Consider the following 20,549-nt stretch of genomic DNA (forward strand, 5'->3'; position numbering starts at 1 on the left):
CAATGCTGTTGGTTGGGTTATTTTGAAATATCGCAATTATCTATTATGAATAAAAAGAGAAAATTCCTTGATTTGTTGTTGATTATGACAGGTAGCAATGTGTGTTAACCCATGTATTACGCTCCCTACTGGGCTAGGGGAACCAAAGGGAAGCAACACGACCAGAGTGGAATTGGTAATAATTATAGGTGGTTTTATTATAAATAGCAGCGGTAAACAAAATGGCGGGCATGCAGCCTGGAACAACAAAAAAGGCCAAAAGGGCACAGGTATACATAAACAACCAAACAAAGGGAGGACTCTTAAAAAAAGAGTCTAATGGCATACAGAAGAAATAAATATAGGGAACAAAACAAAACCTCACTTTAAAAGTGGTACAACTAAATAAAGGAAGGCTGTAAGAAAACACAGCTAGGACAACCATCAAACAATACTAAAGTAATCTAAGCACATCTAATCACAACAATACTTCTAATCACAATAACACGGTCCACACAAGTTACCCCCCAGAACGAAGAGCAAATAGCGAGAGGCGTCTGTTCACTCAACAGACCCCCTTCAGAGTGATGATTGTCCCCAGCTTTGTAGTCCTCTCCAGCAGGTGTGCGCTGGGCTTGCACAGGGATTGGAGAACGTCGGGCCGGTGTGCTCCAATCAGTGTCCTCGGAAGTGGACCAGGAGATGACAGCCAATGATGTTGGGGCAACCACACAGCTCAACCTTGACAAGACTGAGCTGCTCTTCTTTCCGGGAAAAGATTGTCCCACTCTTGACCTAACAATCAACATCGGCACCTCTGTTGTTTCCCCGACTCAGACTGCAAGGAATCTGGGTGTGACCCTAGATAACAACCTGTCCTTCACTGCAAACATCGCTGCTAAAACCCGTTGCTGCAGATACACGCTTTACAACATCAGGAGGATGCGTCCCCAGCTGACTCAGAAAGCGACTCAGGTTCTGGTCCAGGCTCTCGTCGTCTCACGCCTAGACTACTGCAACTCCCTCCTGGCTGGTCTACCTGCATGTGCCATCCGACCTCTGCAGCTCACCCAGAATGCAGCGGCTCGTCTGGTCTTCAACCTTCCTAAATTCTCCCACACCACTCCGCTCCTCCGCTCCCTTCACTGGCTTCCGGTAACTGCTAGAATCCACTTCAAGACAATGGTACTTGCTTACCATGCTGCGAATGGATCTGGCCCTTCCTACATCCAGGACATGGTTAAACCGTACACCCCAGCACGTGCACTCCACTCTGCATCAGCCAAACGGCTCGCTGCACCCTCGCTGTGAAGGGGACCCAAGTTCCCATCAGCAAAAACACGTGGGTTTGCTATCCTGGCTCCAGGATGGTGGAATGAGCTCCCCATTGACATCAGGACAGCAGAAAGCTTACACACCTTCCGGCGCAGACTGAAAACTCATCTCTTTCGACTCCACTTCGAGCGTTAGAACTATTAACAAAGCACTTAGTTATATACTAATAAAGGGCTGGCTTACCTAAAGCCAGTTGAGTAGCACTTGAAATGTTTTTGCTCTATGAAACCTGATGTACTTATATGATTCTGTTTTCTTCAAGTTTGTATTTTGTTGGTCGAACGCACTTATTGTAAGTCGCTTTGGATAAAAGCGTCAGCTAAATGCAATGTAATGTACATTTACATAATCACACACACAGCTGCAGATAATCCCAGACAGGTTACCGAACAGGCAGAAACAGCAGCCGTAACAACGTGCAAGTAACATATTTAATAGGGCTCTGAAACTGAAAGAGCTAGTTGAGGTTAATTCCCAAATATGTACTTTAAGACTAATTAGAATAGTTATTCTATGTGCTAATCACTGTTTGTTGGTTCAACGTCCTCACAATGAGGCAAGGCAGGCGGCAAGGCCACCTTTTAGTGGGTGATAAATCTAAATTTGAAACGTGTGAAATTCAATAAGCCGGGGTCTTAATTACCGCCCATGTTCACTTTCTCCATTCATCCATGACTATAAACTGTGTGAGTGCCGTAGCACGCATGGAGAAACAAATGGAGTTCACCTTGTCCTGAAGCCCATACATCATCAGCTGTCAACACTACGGTAATGTTTGCCTGCTTCATTATTCAACTATTTATGAAATGTAAATACTGCAAGACAATTGTCAACAAATTAGTGGATAAGTGCATTTAGTTTTGTATTTTAGGGGGTATTTATCCCCCAAAAATAAATCAGTTCTTTTTGACCCCCTATTCATCAAAAAGTCCAGCCCCAACTGCTCCCGGGTGTCGGAACACGGGCAGCCCCTGCATGTCTATAGGTCGTGGTAGTGCATGTGTGTGTGTATTGTTTTTTTTTTGTGTAAAGATATGTACCATATATTTACACAAAAGTATGTGTAAACCAATAAAGAAGAAATAAGCCTGCATTTCTATTGAAGTGAATTCCTAATGGAACAACATGGCTGCAATTCCCCGTTTCATCATGAGAATAACTCCAGCCAGCACATAAAGAAATGAGACCAAGTTTGGTGTGGAGAAACGTAACTGACCTAGCCCTGACTTCAACCCTTTCTAAAACCTTTGATATGAACTGGAACTGGAGGCCAGCCTTATCATTCAACATCAGTGTGTCGCCTTAGTAAAACCTTTATGGCTGAATAGGAGCAAATCTCTGCAGCAAGGTTTCAAAATATAGAGAAAAATGTTCCCAGAAGAATGACAGACGATATAAAGATTTGTACTCTAGTACAGTTTATTAGATTGTGTCTTTAAAAAGGTACCTATTATGCAAAATCCACTTTTCCATGTCTTTCATATATAAACATGTGTCCCCTCTGTGTAAAGAGACTCTGGAAGTCTCAGGAAAAAATATTTGCTCACTTTATGTCCTGATCTATTTATATAAAAACCTGTCTGAAAATGAGCTGATCAGATTTGGGCCACTTTATGATGTCGTAAATATGTTGTGGCTTGTGTAACCATTAGCCAATAACCAACCAACCGAGGTAACCCCCCCCCCCACCTTATCACCTGAATCTCCTCCTAGAGCACCTTTGTGTTATTTTAAACCAAATATCTCTCAGAGGGGAGGGGCTCCTTATTTTCAGACAGAGAATCAGCTCTTTTGAAACAGGGCTGAAACAGAGGGGTTTATGGGACGCTACAATGCATGATCTGTTTTGTATTTGGAGCCAAACACTTCAGAGACATGTTTGTATATATCTGAGACTTATAATATATTGATGAAAAACAGTATAATAGGGGACCTTTAAATGCTTAATTTAAAGTTGATATTACTAGAAATACTGCATTTTTCTACAAGGAATGTGTACATCGTTTTCTGATGTCAGTTATTCACTGACTCAATTGAGCTTGAAACTTATATTTTTAGCAATAAAGCATTCCTGTCAGGCCCTGCAGCATCCCCGCCTGCTCTTTGTCTTCCTACCTATTCATTAATGACCATTTTCCAAGCAGCCCTTTTCTCCACAAATGGAACACCTTGAAACAAAGAGTTGTGCCTGTCAAAGCAATGTGATTCAAAACACCCACCAAGCCTCGACAGACACCCAGGTGTTATTGGAGCCCTTCTCCTTGACTGACCTTCCGGATTGCCTCGCACCAAACAAGTCTTTGTCTCTGAAATGGCAGCAATTAGTGACTGGAGCCAAGCGGAGGGGTTATTTTGAACGTGCGCGGGGGCAACCAGAGCGAGGAGGGAGTGAATGGGCGAGAGCGGAGACCTGAGCGATCCACAGGGGCCCGGAGCAGGAGGCAGGGAGAGGGAGAGCCAGAAGGTCAGGGATAATTAGAAGCCTTTGTGGCCCTCACAAGAGGCTCAGGAGGAAGCCCACAGATGGGCCCTCAGCTCCCAGACACCTTGGAAAGGGTGATAGACACACTCAAACACCTGAGGGATGCTGAACACAGACAAAGAAGTGACAGTGGACACAGGTGTATTTGGAGGAAGGCTCAACCGACAGGAACTATTAAAATAATTAAATGTTTTACCTATAGTTCTATTTTCTATAATTGTTAATGATTATGACACAAGATATTTGAGCTTTTTGCCAAGGGGAGGCTCTGAAATCGCTATCACTTTCTCATTCACATCACATCATTCTTATATGTCACACAGTCGCGCTGGCTGAATTAACTTCTTGGCTGTGGAATGTGCCGCCACCAGTGATTGACTTTTAACTTCAAATGTCAATTATGTCAACCGGGTCCACATCCGCCCTTAAGCCTTCTTTTCTCTGTGACCCGGTGAAAAATCAATTAAAGTAACCGTGACTTGCCGGGCCTCAGGTATAGAAAATGCGCAACAGCCGTGATCCTGGCAATTAACGGCCTGACATTTCTATCCGGGCTCTAATGCAAATTCACTGCCGGAGTGTTTAACAGTGAGATTTCAGAGGGTCTGCAATGTTGTTGTCTGCAGGTGGAGTAAGTAGCAGTATATGCATAGACAGTGTTGACTGGAATGAAATACCCACCACACAAACCTCTGCATCAGTTAAGGCCTTGACAAGCACTCCAGTAGGCCTCACAAGGGTGTCTGGGAGCTAACCTGCTGATATAAGCGCTTCCGTCGCCACTAGTTGTCTGACAGTCAGGTACCATCTCCATTAGAGGTGTTGATGGCAGATCTTACCGTCACTGTCATCTGATTCATGTAAAAAGCACTCGCTATCGCCTCACATGTCTGCCTGCCTTTCAACTGACATTTATTATATCCCTTTCCAGTATGCAACCTTGTTTACTGGCTAATTATTTTTGCTGAGGGGGCATTCATTTCATTCAAGTGCGACGTGGACCATACCAATTCCCTTACTGCTTTTATATTCTTTGGCTGTTGTTGCCATAACATCTTTCAGTGTTTTGGAGTCAGTGTTGTGGGTGATGTAAATGGAAAACAAATGTATTATGACAGAGGGTCAACATTGGGCTGCAGCGCTGCCAAGGCAGTGGGAAGAAATGATTTCCGATTTATATTTCGCCACTTGTCAACTGAGAAATATAAAACTCAACAGACAAGAGGATTGAAAGTTCCCCCCGGCAACGATACTGTGTTTTGCTTCACTGCTATGTAAATAACATGAAACATTTAAACGAAGGCTGAACCAGGACTAAGTTGTTGTCTCGGCTAAGCGGGTCACCTGTGGTAAATCTTTGCATGATAGATTGTGTGTCATTACTTAATTTTGTTTAATCTGAATCTTAGTGTCTAGCATGCTAATACAGTGTCATGCATGGCATGTAAATATCAGCTAAATGTCACATTCATTAGAGGATGTGGAGCCGTCTGGATGTGGGACAGCCCTTCTTTCTGTCTTTGTGGATGTGGATGAGTGAACATGCTACTGCCTGGAGGCCACGGGCGGGGGGAGGTGAGGGGGGGACGGGGATACCCAATCTGTGGTCGTCCTTAGAGACCTTAGCCCTCTGTATGTTTCCATGCAGAAATGTGTGTGCTGGCATCAAAACCATAATGCAGACAGCCTTTTCCTCCTTTTTCCACAGCCTTGTATCGCTAATGAACAGTGACTTGATTGTTGACTGCGGTGTGAAATGTCAGCTGTCTGTTTGTCTGAATGTGACATGCCATTTTGACAGGAGCTGTTTTTCTCCATCTTTCGAAGGCCATCTCCATTTGTTTTTGTGAAGATGTTTATACTGTATGTGGCAGCTCTTTCTCAGCGGGGACCATTAAGAAATCTCATAGATCATTCCCATTTCTCATGCTGTGCTTCTGACATGCACAGCATTTGGCCCAATTATTGCTGTTTCCATTGTAATGATGGATTGCATATGTGCATATTCATTTTTTTGAAATGCCCTTTGCACAGTGGAGGGAGAACATTCTAATTGTACATCACTAAATCCGTCCACTTTATGTAAGCTGAATAAAATACATCAATACATCTGACCTTCCTGTAGTCTGGTAAATTGCAAAACTTAGGTTGGGCTTGGTTCAATACCGTGAACTTTTTGATTATTGATAGCAGTACATAGAAGGTCAACCAGATGGCCAACACCTTCCTACTTCCTGATGACGTCATCATCCATCCCGGGGTCCTCTAAGCTCTCTCCAGTGAGGAAGAAGCTCCCTGTGGTGATGTGTTGATTCTGACTGTCAGAGCTGCAGCTTTGGCCTTTCCTCCTCCAGGCACACTGTGCGGCAAAGTAAGGAGTGTGTCTGTTTGGCAATTACAGTACAACGAGGCTGTGGTGTAGATGTGGATGCTGCGCTGATAATTAGCTAGATAGCATGCTAATGGTGGACCACGCCATCTGTCCAATGGGATGGGGCACAGAAAAGGTCTCACAGATGAAGCTTAACATTCAAACAGAGCAATAAAAAGACCAAAAGTCAAACACTAAACAAATAGTAATTAAGTCTATAAGCCAAGTATGAGAAAAATCCCCAAGCTTTTATGAACCGGGGATCGCACTATTATTAAAACAAAATATATTGCGAAAATATGTTTTATTAATAAATCCAGAGTCTAGCCCTTAAATGTGCAAACAAATTAAAAATTGTAAACGTCATTCTTTGCCATCCCTAGCCATAATCATCCAAATAAATATTCCCCAAACGTTTTTGATAATGCCACCTTTCTTTCTCTTTTAAGTAATCCAACTGACATGCATGATGAAGCCCTACCCCAAAAAGTAGTTTAGATTATGCAATATCCTGTTTCCAAACACAATACATCGAGCATTGGTACCATTTAAGGGACCTTTTTCCTTACATGCCATTTCCTTCCTAACATGACCCAGTCCTGATCTTATTTCCTGTGATGTAGTGTATACAGCTGGTATCCAGTGTTTCTTCATCAGAACTTGCAAGCACATAACTACCACCAGTGATTTGAGAGGAAAGGCTGAGTGCCGGTGCTGTAGAGTGGCACATCCAACAATTCAGACACCTGCTGTTCAGGTTGCCGAGTGGCTGACCACTGGCTGAGCATGTCAGTTTGAGGTAACAAAATAATTACAGCTGCCGGTTTGGCTCGACCTGGGTCTTCTGATCCGCATCATGGGAAGCCATTAGCAGGTATATAATAGAAAATGGCACATGTATGAAAGCCCTCCATAAGTATACCATGGGCTGGTAAGAGACAGCTAATGGCGGTGGCAAGTACAAGGAGTAATGTTTGACAAAAGTAAGCTCTTGAAAGGTTGATGCTACATGTTGTAGCACTTTTAATAGAAGAAGAGCAACAATGTCCTTAAAAGGGTCATAAAATCAAATCTTTATACTGTTTTTCTTTACTGTGCAACTTTTGTCCTATACAGGCCACCATACTGTGACTGTTATTGTGATTGATAGGAACTTCTGTTGACATGAAAGCAATTGAGCAGACAGCCTGAAGCAGAGGAAAATGCTGGCACTGTGCAGCAAGAGGTAGAAGAAAATGCCAACCTCACATAAACCACTGTGTCAACAAAAATTTTGTAAATAACTTGAGGCATGGAAGATGGACTGGAGATAGGGAGCACAGAGTGGCGCCGTTGTCCCCTGTAAGGCCAGCAATCAGTTTGACAGAGTATTTTAACATAATTAAGACAGATTTGTTGTGGTAACATAAGGTATTTCAATGAGTGGCTCTCTTTGAAACACATTCTGTGAGCATATTTATTTTTAGCATCATATAAATGGAACCAAGTTTCTGCAATCATACCATACACACAGTATGTTTGGGTTACACGTCAATGGCAGCAGCACTTTCTCCACTTGTAGATTGTCTCTTTAAGCACATAAGGCAGCTTATCGATTGTGTATATTGAGGTCGGTCGCGGGCCAGCCATTAGTGAATACAGGCTCAAGCAGAACATGAGCAGATAGGTGGGTGAGCGCTAGCAACTAGCTTTTTAATAATAAACCAGTGGGCTTTCATTTTTAACCACTCTTGGAGGAGCGTTGTTGATTGATTCCATTCTTCAGCTAGAAATATTGATAGGCTTCACGCTCCTTGTTGTGGAAAATCAATGACAGGAGTCATGAATAAAGAGAGATGGAAAAAGAGAAGAAAAGATGGATAGAAGGATGAAAAGAGGGGTTTGGGTATATTTATAACACACACTGGACAATGTTATAACTCAAGGTAAGAAAACTAGAGCTGTGATGAAAAGACGAAAGAATAGGAAAAAAAGATGATATCAAAGATAAAAAAGGGAAAGAAAGAGCAACGATGAAAAATAACTGTCAACAATTAAGAAAGAAAGGTCCAAAGAAAGAGAGACAACGTTAAAGAGAGCAAGGGAGAAACAGGAGAGACAGGGACAAAGGAATAGTCAGAATTGTGGAGAAGAGAAAGGAAAAAGCTAAAAGAGGAGAGAGAAAAGAAAAGGAAGGAATTGAAATATGGAATATACAACAAAGGCACTTGAAAACATCACTGGGGAGTAGGAAACATAAAGAGTGCTGCCCGATTATTTGAGTGACCCCTCAGGCTCCACAGAAGGGCGTACATTTCATGTTGTTTTTCCCCACAGACAGAGCTCCACAGCTCTGATGACCCAACCAGCCGAGTCCTGGGACCAAGGAGGCCTTCAGAGCAACGGCAGGCCACGCCAGAGCTAATTACCCCTCGGAGACATGAGGAGAATCACTCAGCTGTATCTCTCACACACACATACACACAGCAAAGATTAATCCAATTCCCCCTCGTCTCTGGTGACAGAGACTTTTTAATGAATCAAGAGAGGTTTTTAAAGCATCTTGCGTCGCTCACTCTTCCTCCTTAATTTAATTTTTAGAGTAAAATCTCCATTTCGTCCCTGGGTCAATCAATGACAAAAGCTTATTTGGATTGACCCAAGTGGTTTCAGTGCGACTGTTCTGATTCAAACATTTCGATGCACAGACACATTTCATCATCTCATCTGTATGCACGCTATGCCGATGTTTGTCTGAATTGATATCTGCAAGAGAACCGAGGCGATCAATGCAGTCACTGGTAATGGCACCTGCTCATACTCGGCAGAATAATTGGTCTGACACTTTTCCTCTCTAATTTGTTGAACACTCCTTCAGACTGAGAGACAACATACGTTAGCCTTGACAAGTGTTGCATTGTCAGACGCAGCTCGAATAAGAGCATATCCACATTATCAATGCAGACTACTGCAGCTTTCAGTGGCCCTAATGTTTTAGAACAACAGTTGTGGTAAGAAAAAGTTACAAAAAACACTTCATCAAAAAGTCGCAGTCATCCCAAACACTACTTTGGCAACGAGCATTTAATAACTACCTTGAAATTGTGTAGCATTCAATGCTAACAGAAAGCTGAAGCCGGAGTTTATGCTTTGCACAATCTGATAAAAGATTCAGAAGTTAAAATAATATAAAATATAGTGCAGTATTGAACTTCTACATTTGCATGATGTTTGCAAACATGGAATTTCCTGCATTTCAAAAGCGACCAAAACTAAAATGGGCATGTTGAAATACCTCCTTATTTATAATAAAATACATTACATTTACTTTGCGTTTTTTTGGGTTTCCAAAAACTAACGGTGAACCATATGCATCGAATTGAAGTTATTTTGATAAATGATATTTTTTGTTAACAATCCCAAAATCCAATAAATCACATTTAGGTAGATGCATAAATGATGGTTATGTGACACTGTGTCAGTGATAACACAAAATGATGAAGACTCATCAGTTTCTAAATCTCTCTTTACTGCTCCGATAGATTCAATGATTGAGTATCTGGTATTTGATTTATTGTAAATGAGGGAATGGGGGAGCTTGTGAATTCTAGTCATTTTTTGTTTATTCATTTGACATTAGTTTTGTGGAATTGCTTAAACAGTGATACTTAGGTTGAACCCGACCCATTTAATTAAAATAATTACAGTTCAGTACTAAGCAGAAATCCCCCCATGTGGACAAGACGGGTTGCCAGTGACAACATTGTTGGTGCGACATTAGGAAGTTACGGGCCCCAAGGGGGTGTGCCTGAATGATGAGCACCGTGTGTGTCATCATCATGCTTTCTCCCAAGGCTCCCCTGGGTGTCCTTCCCCAAAGGCAACACTCTCCCTGATGAGCCAGCACCACAACAATAACTAGCTAGCAGCCGGTTATGACAGTAAAGGCTTTTATGTGGCAATGTGTTAATTGTGTAAGCCTGCCTATCTTTCAGACAGTGTTGACTTTTCACATTACGTTTTTTTTTTTTCCATATTCCCTGTTGCGCAGGCTATCACTATTCATCTGTCATTTCAGAATGCTGGAAATGTCAATGACATGCAGCAGCTGGAGTGAAGACTTCACAAACTGTGGCATAAACTGGCACAACATGGCACACAGCAGAAATGTAACCTCATATCTACTCTGAGCCAGAAACAAATAAATGTGGATGTGTATGCAGGGGGGGGGGGGACTCTGATATACTTTGATTTACCTGTTCTGCAACCCCCACAACCTTTCCTCTCAGCTCTATTTTCTCCAAAAGTCACTTCTCAACAGTGTCATTAAAGTGGCAAATAACACCTGAGTGTTCAATCATACTATGCACAGGCCAAGTGTGTGTGTGTGTGTGTGTGTGTGTGTGTGTGTGTGTGTGTGTGTGTGTGTGTGTGTGTGTGTGTGTGTGTGTGTGTGTGTGTGTGTGTGTGTGTGTGTGTGTGTGTGTGTACCAGCTACTTTCCAGAGCCCCAATGGGCCATCTATCTATGGCCGCCACACCACGGGAGATAATGTGCCTCCGTTTCCTCCCCAGCTGCCCCACCAGGACCACAGAGGTGTGAATGAATTCCTGCCTTTATTTCATTTAACGCTCAGGTCCTCTGTGGCGTAGGAAAAATAAAGAAAGATGACAAAAGGTGGGAGTGATACTTTCTTTCCATTGCCAATCCCGAAATGGCGATCGTGCAATAAATGGCTAACCGTGCAATACACCTGACAACACAGGGGATTTCAAATGCAACTAAACATGGCTGCATCTCAACCCTTTTTTTCATTTTTCATTTATTTGAACAGGGACAATGCACATTGATGAAGACTTTAAACAAATAATGCTTGAAATGTAAATATGCCGGCTTTTAGCTTTAAGCTAATTTCCATCCGTAGTCCCGTCACATACAACATTTAAGAACATGACATTTATATACATAGCAAAAAGAAATCCATGATATGCAAGAGCAGCACACACAAGTATTTACCACATGGCAGTACAATATAGCAGCGACGACATATAAAGTGCAAGAGATGATACAAGAGATACATAAAGGGCAAGAGGAGATACCCCTGTGTTAAAGTGTATTTAGCGGTGATTGCACATCTGTTTGTTTCTCAACCATTCTTTGAGTTGACCTTTAAAACTATTGAGAGTGGGACAATCCCGTATCTCAGTTGGGAGGCTATTCCACAATGAGTGGTCCGTCTACGGTGGACTTCACAGTCTCCTCTGGTTTCTGCCTAGTGCAGCGTCCCGTGTGTCTTTTGTGGATGAATTCCCCTAAGGGAGGGAGGGGGGGGCCAGTCCATGTAAACATTTATAAAAAAAACACATACTTTTAAAAGACTTAAAATTGTCAAAACTCAAGAAATTGTGTTTTTCAAGGATGGTACAGTGGTGGTATGAATTTGGCTTTCTGTCAAACACCCTGATTGCTCTCTTGTACAGCTGTTCTATTGGTTTCAGGTTTGTGGCACGACCAGTTTGTAAAACAGTATTCAATATGGGATAGAGTCATACAGTGGAGGTATGACTTTAAGACAGTTAAGAAAGGTCTAATTGTTTAACATTTTGCAAGTTAAATGTAATGGTATTGGATACTTTCTTAATATGTTTCTTAAAAGTCAAGTTCCAGTCCAATATGACTCCAAGATACTTGAACTGGGAGACTAGTTATATTTCTGCTCCGTTTAAAAACACACTTCCCTTTTGTGCCTCCCTGTCTCTATGCATGTGTAACTTAACACCACCATATTTCAATATCCCTCGAATGAGGCCAAGCCTGCTGTGAGAAACACTTCATTTTACATTTAGCCTTTTTTAATAACATACCTGAGAGTTAGAAGCGCAAAATCTTAATTGGAAAACAAAAATATGATGTGGGTGCACATTTAGGGGCTAATGAGACCCTTGTAAACCAGGGAGCGTGAAAAGCTTTGGAGAGCAGAGAAGGTTTCAGGTCAATCCCTGACCCCCCGATGCCCTCCCAACACCTGCGTGTGGCGCCTTCTTCTGCAATTACACCCCTTGCCCAGTCATTTCTCTCCCGGCACTTTTATTGCATCTGCTGCCCAAGACAAACAGCAATAAAGCCAAGGTAACCATGGATACAAGAGGGCCACATCTCTTTTTTTTCCTTCCCTGCCAATGCTATTGAAACATCCCTCTTTTGAATTTAAGTGGTAGAAGTCTCTTATTTCTCCCTGGCTCCTCAAGGTTATGAATGATGTGTTGCAAGGAAACAACGCTGCAATCAGGCGCCAAGGTGATGTTGGAGAAGTTAAAGGACAACTGGGATTTTTATCCTTGACTTTACATTTATTGCAACAGAATGTGTTGTCGTGACAGGAAGAAGAGTTAAAAGACACATTTCATTCCACCGCCATGATTGACTGAACGTCTAATCTCTTGATGGAGCTAATGAACACATCAGCTAATTAGAAACACAGGGTCGTGTGCTTTTACATGCACACACACTTTCACACCTCAATGCTCCCAAACACAACCATCTATCTGCCAGCCTGTCTTCCTCTTCCTCCTCCCCCTTTGGTTGTAGAGTCTGCAGACCTAGGCTAAGTGAACTAAATGTTCTCTTGTTGCTATTGTCCTCCTCCCTCACAGTAATCGTCACAATGGCAAGTTGTATTGGGCTTTACTGAGCTGAATCCCATTTCTAAAAAGATAATTAGATTTTTGTCAGACACCTTAAACCAGCAGAGGAAAGGTGACAGAAAAGAAAAAAAGAGGGACTCATGGGAGCAAGGAGAAGAGTAGGAAGTGAGGGAACAAAAGTATGAGCATGGGAATAAAAAGACAAAAATATAAAAAAAGGTGAACAAGGCCAGGAGATGGGGATAGGGAAAAAGGGTAGTTCACAGCCGGACAGTGTGATAGAAGGAGTCTATGGTTGTCCCTGAGAAAGGAACATGACAGTTGCTTTAATAGATTCTCCTCACACCTACCTTAAGCTGACCGGCCTGTGGGAGAAAGCCTCTTCTATAATGACAGGCGAGAACGCAGAGGAGGTGGCCTTCAGAGGCTTATCTTATGCCGAGATCCATCTTCATCGTGTCCTCTGGCACCAGGGAGCTACGGCGACAATAGATATTTGTGTTACAAACTCGCTTGTCATTTGTCTTTGAAGCAATCAATCAAAAAACCTGACAGCATGCTAAAGCAGTGACACTTTTATGGTAATTGCAGGGGGGCCAGTGAGAACAATTCCCCTTTCCTTCAAGTATAATGTCCTGTGCTATTATTCCCTAACAAAGTAAAAGGCGTTATTAAGTGAGCTGTAATCCAAAAAGCTACAATGAACTGGAGTGTTAGCTTTGTCCCCCACCCCACTCTTCTGTTTGTACTGTAGCCTGGAGAGTTGGAACAGCAAGAGATTTCATTATCCTATTGTATCGCCAATGCGGCTAGCAACGAGAGTCACCAGGCAACAAGGCCCCACGCTCCCTGTTCTGAGTCTTGTTCTAAAGATTCAAAGTGTTGGCTTCACACTTTCACAGCAACAGTTGTTTATGTAGACATGCACAAACACACACACTCTTCCAAATCCCTCTTTTCAGTTACTAAATCAGCCCTAATCCTTTTGGGGCTGACCAAAGTCCTCCAAACAAACATAATGGACGATAATCAGCTCAGAGGCACTCCGTGTATTAGCTTGTTTTGTTAAGCTCAGATGACCAAAACACAATAATACTGTATTCTTAATAAAAGAGCAGGTTATTAATCAGATGATCTGCAGTCTCTGGGTGCCATATAAGCCCCCCCCATTCCACTGTGTGTGTGTGTTTTGGGTCGGTTGAGACATGCTCGCAAACAGGCTGAGTGATGAGTAGTGCTTAATCACAACAGTGCATTGTCAGATTTAGAGCCATCTACATGTTTGATAGAGACGTGCAAGTTGCTAAGGGCCAAACTAATATTTAAAGCACAATTCACGGGTATTGCAACTAAGCAATCCAGAATCAGAATCCATCATTTCTATTTGTTGTAATACAATAGTCCCTAACCTCTTAAGACAATGGACTTTGTCAGTGTAAAACCAAAGCTTCACTGTAACCCCAAAAATGGATGTGATGATTATTTGAAAAGTGAGTGTTCTTTTCAAGTCAGGTGGAATATTCCTATCAGTTGAATACCACCACAAGCGCCACTTGTTTTGTGAGATTACAATCAAGGCATTTTAATAGTTTTTACAAGAGATTGCCTTGGAGTTTTTCATATCATTTCTGTGTCTATGTGTAAACTTATCCAAGGAGCACCTTAAATCAGACAAGGAAGACCACAGAAGGACATTTAATGTTAAGCATCCTTATGCAAGGACTACTCTAAAGCAAATGTGTATTTCGGTGGTTGGAGTAACATTGTGGAATTCTCAACAGAAGGATCTAAAGAATTGTGTATGTATTTTTCAGTTAAAGAAATTGTAGAAATTAAGAAAAATGGGACTATACAGTATGAAGCAGGATGTGAATAAGTCTATGTACTCTGGTCCTGCATTGGTAAATATTTTTGATGTGATGTCTGTTCTTTAATTGCAGGTCCCATTGTTATTGTTATTATTATTATTAATATTATTATGCGCCGCTTTCCACCTTCTTCTCCAGTAGGACTCAGATGAGGGTGTTGCACTTTTCCTTTTCCTTATACATGTGATGTTTTGGTGTTGTTGTTTTTTGTTGGTTTGTTTAATTCCGTTAACCGTCAAGTGGGAAATAAGTATTTTTTGTGTTTCTCTTAGTATCCTAAGATACTGTTATGTTTGGCTGTGAATAAGTTTGGCTGTGAATAAGAAAATATGAAGGACAGACCATCTATTTCTATTTTTTTTTTAGAAAGGGGCAGGTAATATAAGATTTGTTTCTTCTCCCTGCTCCTTTTCGCTCAATGGTGTGCTTGTAGAGACATGTTTTGTTAGCAATTATTGTACATTGGGTTTTACGTTCCATGAAAGGAACAAATAAAAAATGAAATGAAATGAAACAAACTCTACTTAAGTTCAGGAAGTGCTCTTACCCAAATATTTCCATTAAATTAAGCTTACTTTGCTGCTCATTGGACTGTATGCTTCTTGCCCTGTTTGAGCTATATTGTTGTAACCCACAGATATGATGGTCAATGGTCTCCATGTCCTTCCTGTTATTTATTTTCTATAGTCCCGCTCTTTGTCCTTGGGGGCATTTGCAAACAGTGGGGCCCAAAGGCAGAACCCCATGCGAGTGCAGGCCAAACAATAAAGGGTTCATCCGATTCAGTCAGGCATGTGGCCCTGCCTTTCCGAATTGAGAAGGTAACCGCACCTGGTATCTCTCGTGCCTCCATTACGCGCTGCCAAGATTGGAGAAGATTGCTCTGCCAGAACAATAATGTGGACATCCACCATGAGCATCCATCAGCCCAACACCCAATCGTGTCTCTCTCTTTCAACTACTTGCCCAATTCAATCTGTGTGTGTGTGTGTGTTCATGGATTCTCCCTCCTCCCAGTCTTTCTTTATGGAATAAGTCATCACAGGTCTTTATCTCTGTTGTACTCTCTGTCTCTTTCCTACAGTATTGGCTTTTCTTATCGTCTCTGAACCAACTGCTTGCCCCCCTCCCCCCTATTCCCTACCCCTTTCTCGCCCTGAATGTCCCAACAAACCCCCATCTTCCTTGGCTTTCATTGTGGAGGTTTTGAGAATCTCCCCTATATCCTATGGTCCTGTGTAAGATGGCTAGGTAATCATGTATAAGTTAGCATAGGATTGAACCTATTGTACCACCCCCACAGCGCTGGATGCCTTATGACTCAGTCACATCGGCATTGTGGAACATTCATCGCTATCAGTCCTATGTTCAGGCTTCATTTCCACCCCACGTTCTCCAGATAGTGCCACGAGCTACAGGCCAACACACCCTTTGACGCTCTATCCCCGACGTCCATGCGTTGAAGACCACCCACACACCCATCCATTCTGACCTGAGTTTCAAGTCACATTAAAACTGTTACTAAATCAGCCTACTATCACCTAAAGAATATATCTAGGATTAAAAGACTAATGTCACAGCAGGATTTGGAAAAACTTGTCCATGCTTTTATCTTCAGTAGACTGGACTACTGCAATGGTGTCTTCACAGGTCTCACTAAAACATCTATTAGGAAGCTGCAGCTGATTCAGAACGCCGCTGCTCGAGTCCTCACTAACACTAAGAAAGTGGATCACATCACTCCTGTTCTGAAGTCTTTACACTGGCTTCCTGTGTGTCAAAGAATAGATTTCAAAATACTGCTGCTGGTTTATAAAGCACTGAATGGTTTAGGCCCAAAATACATTTCTGACCTCCTGCTAAATTATGAACCATCCAGATCTCTCAGGTCTTCAGGGACTGGTCAGCTTTCTGTCCCCAGAGTCAGAACTAAACATGGAGAAGCAGCGTTCAGTTATTATGCTCCAAATATCTGGAACAAACTCCCAGAAACCTGCAGGTCCGCTGCAACTCTGACTACTTTTAAATCCAGGCTGAAGACTTTTCTTTTTGTCGCTGCTTTTAATTGAACTATTCATATCTTAGACTGCACTGTAACTTTTATCCATGTACTTTTTTCTTTTAATGTTTAATTGACAGCACTGTAACTTTTATCCATGTATTTTTTCTTTTAATGTTTATTTTATTAGCTTTTCTTTTTAATGACTGATTTTAAATGCCATTTTCTTAATCTCTTTCATTTTTTGTAAAGCACTTTGAATTGCCTTGTGTTGAAAAGTGCTATATAAATAAACTTGCCTTGCCTTGCCATCCACCGGCACTTCCCCCATGTTTATCTGTCAAGCCCTGGATAAGATGTTGCTGGGCAGATTGTTTGGCGAGCTGCAAGGGCATGACTAGAGCCTGTTTGGTTTACTGTGCAGCCACCGAGGTGTAATGCAGGGTGACACTCACGCATGGGAAGAGGATGTGAGGTTGTATCACTCGGCTCTGCATGGGAATCAGCTTAAGGATTGCATTATGCACTGCTCATTGTAGTGTATCTTTTTTTGATAATGTTGTGGCAGGATATCGTTTTTCATATTTCATGGCAAGAGAAAAAAGAAGTACTGAAACATAACTCATTCATAAGGGAATATATTGTGCACCCATGTATACAGAAATCAATGTGACATATGCAGAGACTCTATATTTAACCTGTAAATATAAAACCTTTATTGCTAATGCATCTCCATGTACAGTGGTAAGCTGTCCACCGCATTAGGTCATTATATTAACAGTAAAATGCAGTGGAGGCGATAATGTGGTGCAAATTACAGCACACTTGATTTCCTACACTGGCACTAATGGCCGTGAGTACAGTTTTTTCATTGCACAGTAAAGTTTAATAGCATTATTAAATGGAGCGAAATACTGTATATCACCTCACGCGTGTGATGTAAGATTGGATCTATTTGCATAGGCAAAGCAAACCATGTGTTTTATGGATTATTGGCATGCCAAGGGGATAATCAACAGGTTTGTCAATGAAACAAGAGATCCTGCATTGTATCACTGATAGCTTCAATGCTAGCAGTTACTTATCAGAACACACAGAGGGCAGGAAACACTGTGCAAGGGAAGAGATACTAATTGGGAAATGGAAAATCCAGACAGGCTTATCAAGAACAGATCAATACTGAAGAAGCTTAGTGTTGTTTAAAGTAATAATTCAATCTTCTATGAAACCTTCATAAAAACACACTGGTTTTGTTGCAAAGCAATGCCCCCTGCTTTAATCCGAGGATCAGAGAATGCTGCAGTCCCGAAAAGGTATTGAGCTGAATCTTTTAAAAGGCCAGAGATTGAGAGATTTCATCAACTAAAAGGACAGTGCGAGTTCCTCTAGAAAATAGAAACGGCACCATGACTCAAAGGAAGACTCAACGCCTCAGAAGAGACACAAAGGTTCAGAGACAGTTCACTCACAGACACCCAATAATCAATGTGCTTTAGCTTGACAGCATCAGATGAGTTTCTGGGGCACTGCACATAAGGCCCACCCGGTCAATAAAAACAGCTCTACTTGGTCCACACAACTTCTGTCAAAGGTCAATAAACTAAGAACAGTGCGTCAAAGGTTTTATTTTGGTTGACTGATAGATAATCTTGTGAGAGTGCATCCTGTTTTAGCAATCATTTAGGTAAATGCTATGTCTCAAGAGTGCTGCTTTATTGTAGGAATTCACTCTAAAACAAAAGCTATTCCTTATAAAGTGCATTTGTAATCAAGCTGTCAAGTTGCCCTTTATTTGTTTCATCATTGCACAAAATGGATATTGGGAAGCAATTTGCCTCTTCCCATTTTTGTTGGACGTTTTCTAATCTTGTTCTCAAAGGAGTTAGTGAGGAAAGAGCAGAAAGTCAATGAAGCATTACCACAACTTGTCAGTATAAATGTAGTTTAATGTCATTGGATTAAGATTCTTTGGAAATGGGAAGGTAAATAAGTAGTCCGTGTTTTGCATTTTATTGTCCAAAAAGCAGGGCGTCATTTCAAAACACTCTGCTGACCTCGTCCCAGCATTCATACACAGGAAGCTCAGCACACAATCACAACAATGTTACAGTGGAACTGACAATGGTATCCTGAAGGCTCTTCTGCAAGTAAGAGACATTCCTTTATGTATTTTTACACCCACGCACAATATTTCACACAAACATCGCAGAGAGTACTACTGTATGTTTTCATACAATTGACCTTGACTTCAAAAAGCATCTTGTGTGTGCTGACGGTGCTGCCTGTCAGTGAGTGACTTGACTGTTGAGTTGTGTTTTTACAGGCTTCGCAGATGCACATGCTCAGCAGCCGAGAGACTTAAAGACAAGAGAGAGGGGGTGGTATTGAAGGGAGGGTGTGGGTGAGTTACCTATCATTTGATGCTGCCTCTCTTGCATAATCCCACGCTCTCAAATGGAGGGAAACTGCTGATGAAGCCAGTGAGCAGAACAATTGGAGACAGAAAGAGAAAGGGAGAGAAAGAGGAAGAGCAGAGACTGCCCTCTTCTTTGGTATGTCAATGCAAATTCCTGACAAGGCAAGCCTCTCCTTCTTCACCAAGTTTGTGTTTTCCAGGCTAGCATTTTGACTGCGTCAGCATTCTGATGAAAGACTGTGATGCCCTAAAGCTCTGTTTGAATCCTTCAAGAAACAGTCAGCAATTGTCTCTTTTGTTAATATGCAACTTCTGCTATGCACCTGTAGGGAAACTCATAAATAATCATTCTTTTAAGGCAGAAATGCTGCTTGTTCACTTCTAGTTTTAAAGCATAAAAGGGACACTTTTAATTCAAAAACGTTTTGGATTTGACAAGAAAACTAGTATGCCTGTAATGTCCATTAAAGTCATTACTCTTTAGCTTTCCTCTCTGTATACTTCTAGTCAGTGACGTGCGGTGAGGTGCATGGCTGGTGAGGTACTGACTCTTTCAGAGTCAGATTTACAAATATTATATTTTGACCTTAATCGAAATATTCGGTTATTTTCAAAAGCTTTTTTAGTCTGATGCTTCAATTCATTTTAAACAGACCATTCAACAAAAGGATAGGCCTACCCACAATTTAAATATTGGATTGTTCTTTCTTAGTAAGATTCCATTTGCATTACAATTGTGGTCTTACCTTGACTTGAAGATGAAGTCCATGCTATCCTTCTGGACAACAATCTCTATTACTTTTTTGTAAAAGTCCTCGGCTCCTTATCTTCCTGTAGTTTCAAAAGTCTAGTTTGTTGTTCGCGTCTACCGTCCCTGCGAAGAATAACAGTAGCAACAAGAACCTGTGGGCTCACTTGCGCCCCCTTCAGTGCGGCAGAGGTTATGGCTGCCTCCCCTGGTGCTTTTTTCATTGCCGTTGTATGATGAGACCAGCGAGCCTAAATAGCATATATACGTGAAATAAGTTATTTAGATACTATGGTTGGCGAGGATAAATGTAATAAAGGGATCTACAAACATTACATTGGTGACATACAGTGAGATGGTGCAGGCATGCGCTTAGGGCCCGCTTTCCAGCCAGTTTCTGTGGGGTGACGCATTCTGAGGTGAGGCAGAGCTCATCTGTGCCTCACCTCACCCCACAGTACTGGCTTGAGCGCGCTCACAAAATTAGTGCCCGCGCTAAATTAGTGCCCGCGCTCCAGCCAGCTGTGGGTTTACGAGAGGCAGAGCTCGTCCCTGCCTCACTTCTCATCGCTACCCGTAGTTGTAGTGGAGCTCGGCAAATTTGCTGATTTTGACTATAAAAAGCGATTGGAATCATACATAAATCACATTTACAAAATAGATCAGTGGAGACATTTTATTATTATTACTATTTAGTTTTTCTTTAGTTGTTTTTCCGTTACATTGGA

At 41.8% G+C, this 20,549-nt stretch overlaps 1 long non-coding RNA gene across 2 annotated transcripts in view; it reads right to left on the minus strand.

Moving 5' to 3' along the window:
- Nucleotides 1–19,885, minus strand: part of LOC117550239 — a 30,019-nt gene extending 10,134 nt beyond the window's left edge. The window contains exons 1-2 of one of the 2 annotated variants that reach the window (XR_004569597.1): nucleotides 19,820–19,885; nucleotides 13,141–13,267 (exon numbers count right to left, since the gene is read on the minus strand). This is a non-coding gene — a long non-coding RNA (uncharacterized LOC117550239). The remainder of the gene's footprint in view (nucleotides 1–13,140; nucleotides 13,268–19,819) is intronic. The other variant, XR_004569596.1, reaches the window with a different exon arrangement.
- Nucleotides 19,886–20,549: the final 664 nt, after the last annotated feature.

This window comes from Gymnodraco acuticeps, unplaced genomic scaffold (assembly GCF_902827175.1).
Source record: "Gymnodraco acuticeps unplaced genomic scaffold, fGymAcu1.1, whole genome shotgun sequence".
NCBI lineage: Eukaryota > Metazoa > Chordata > Actinopteri > Perciformes > Bathydraconidae > Gymnodraco > Gymnodraco acuticeps.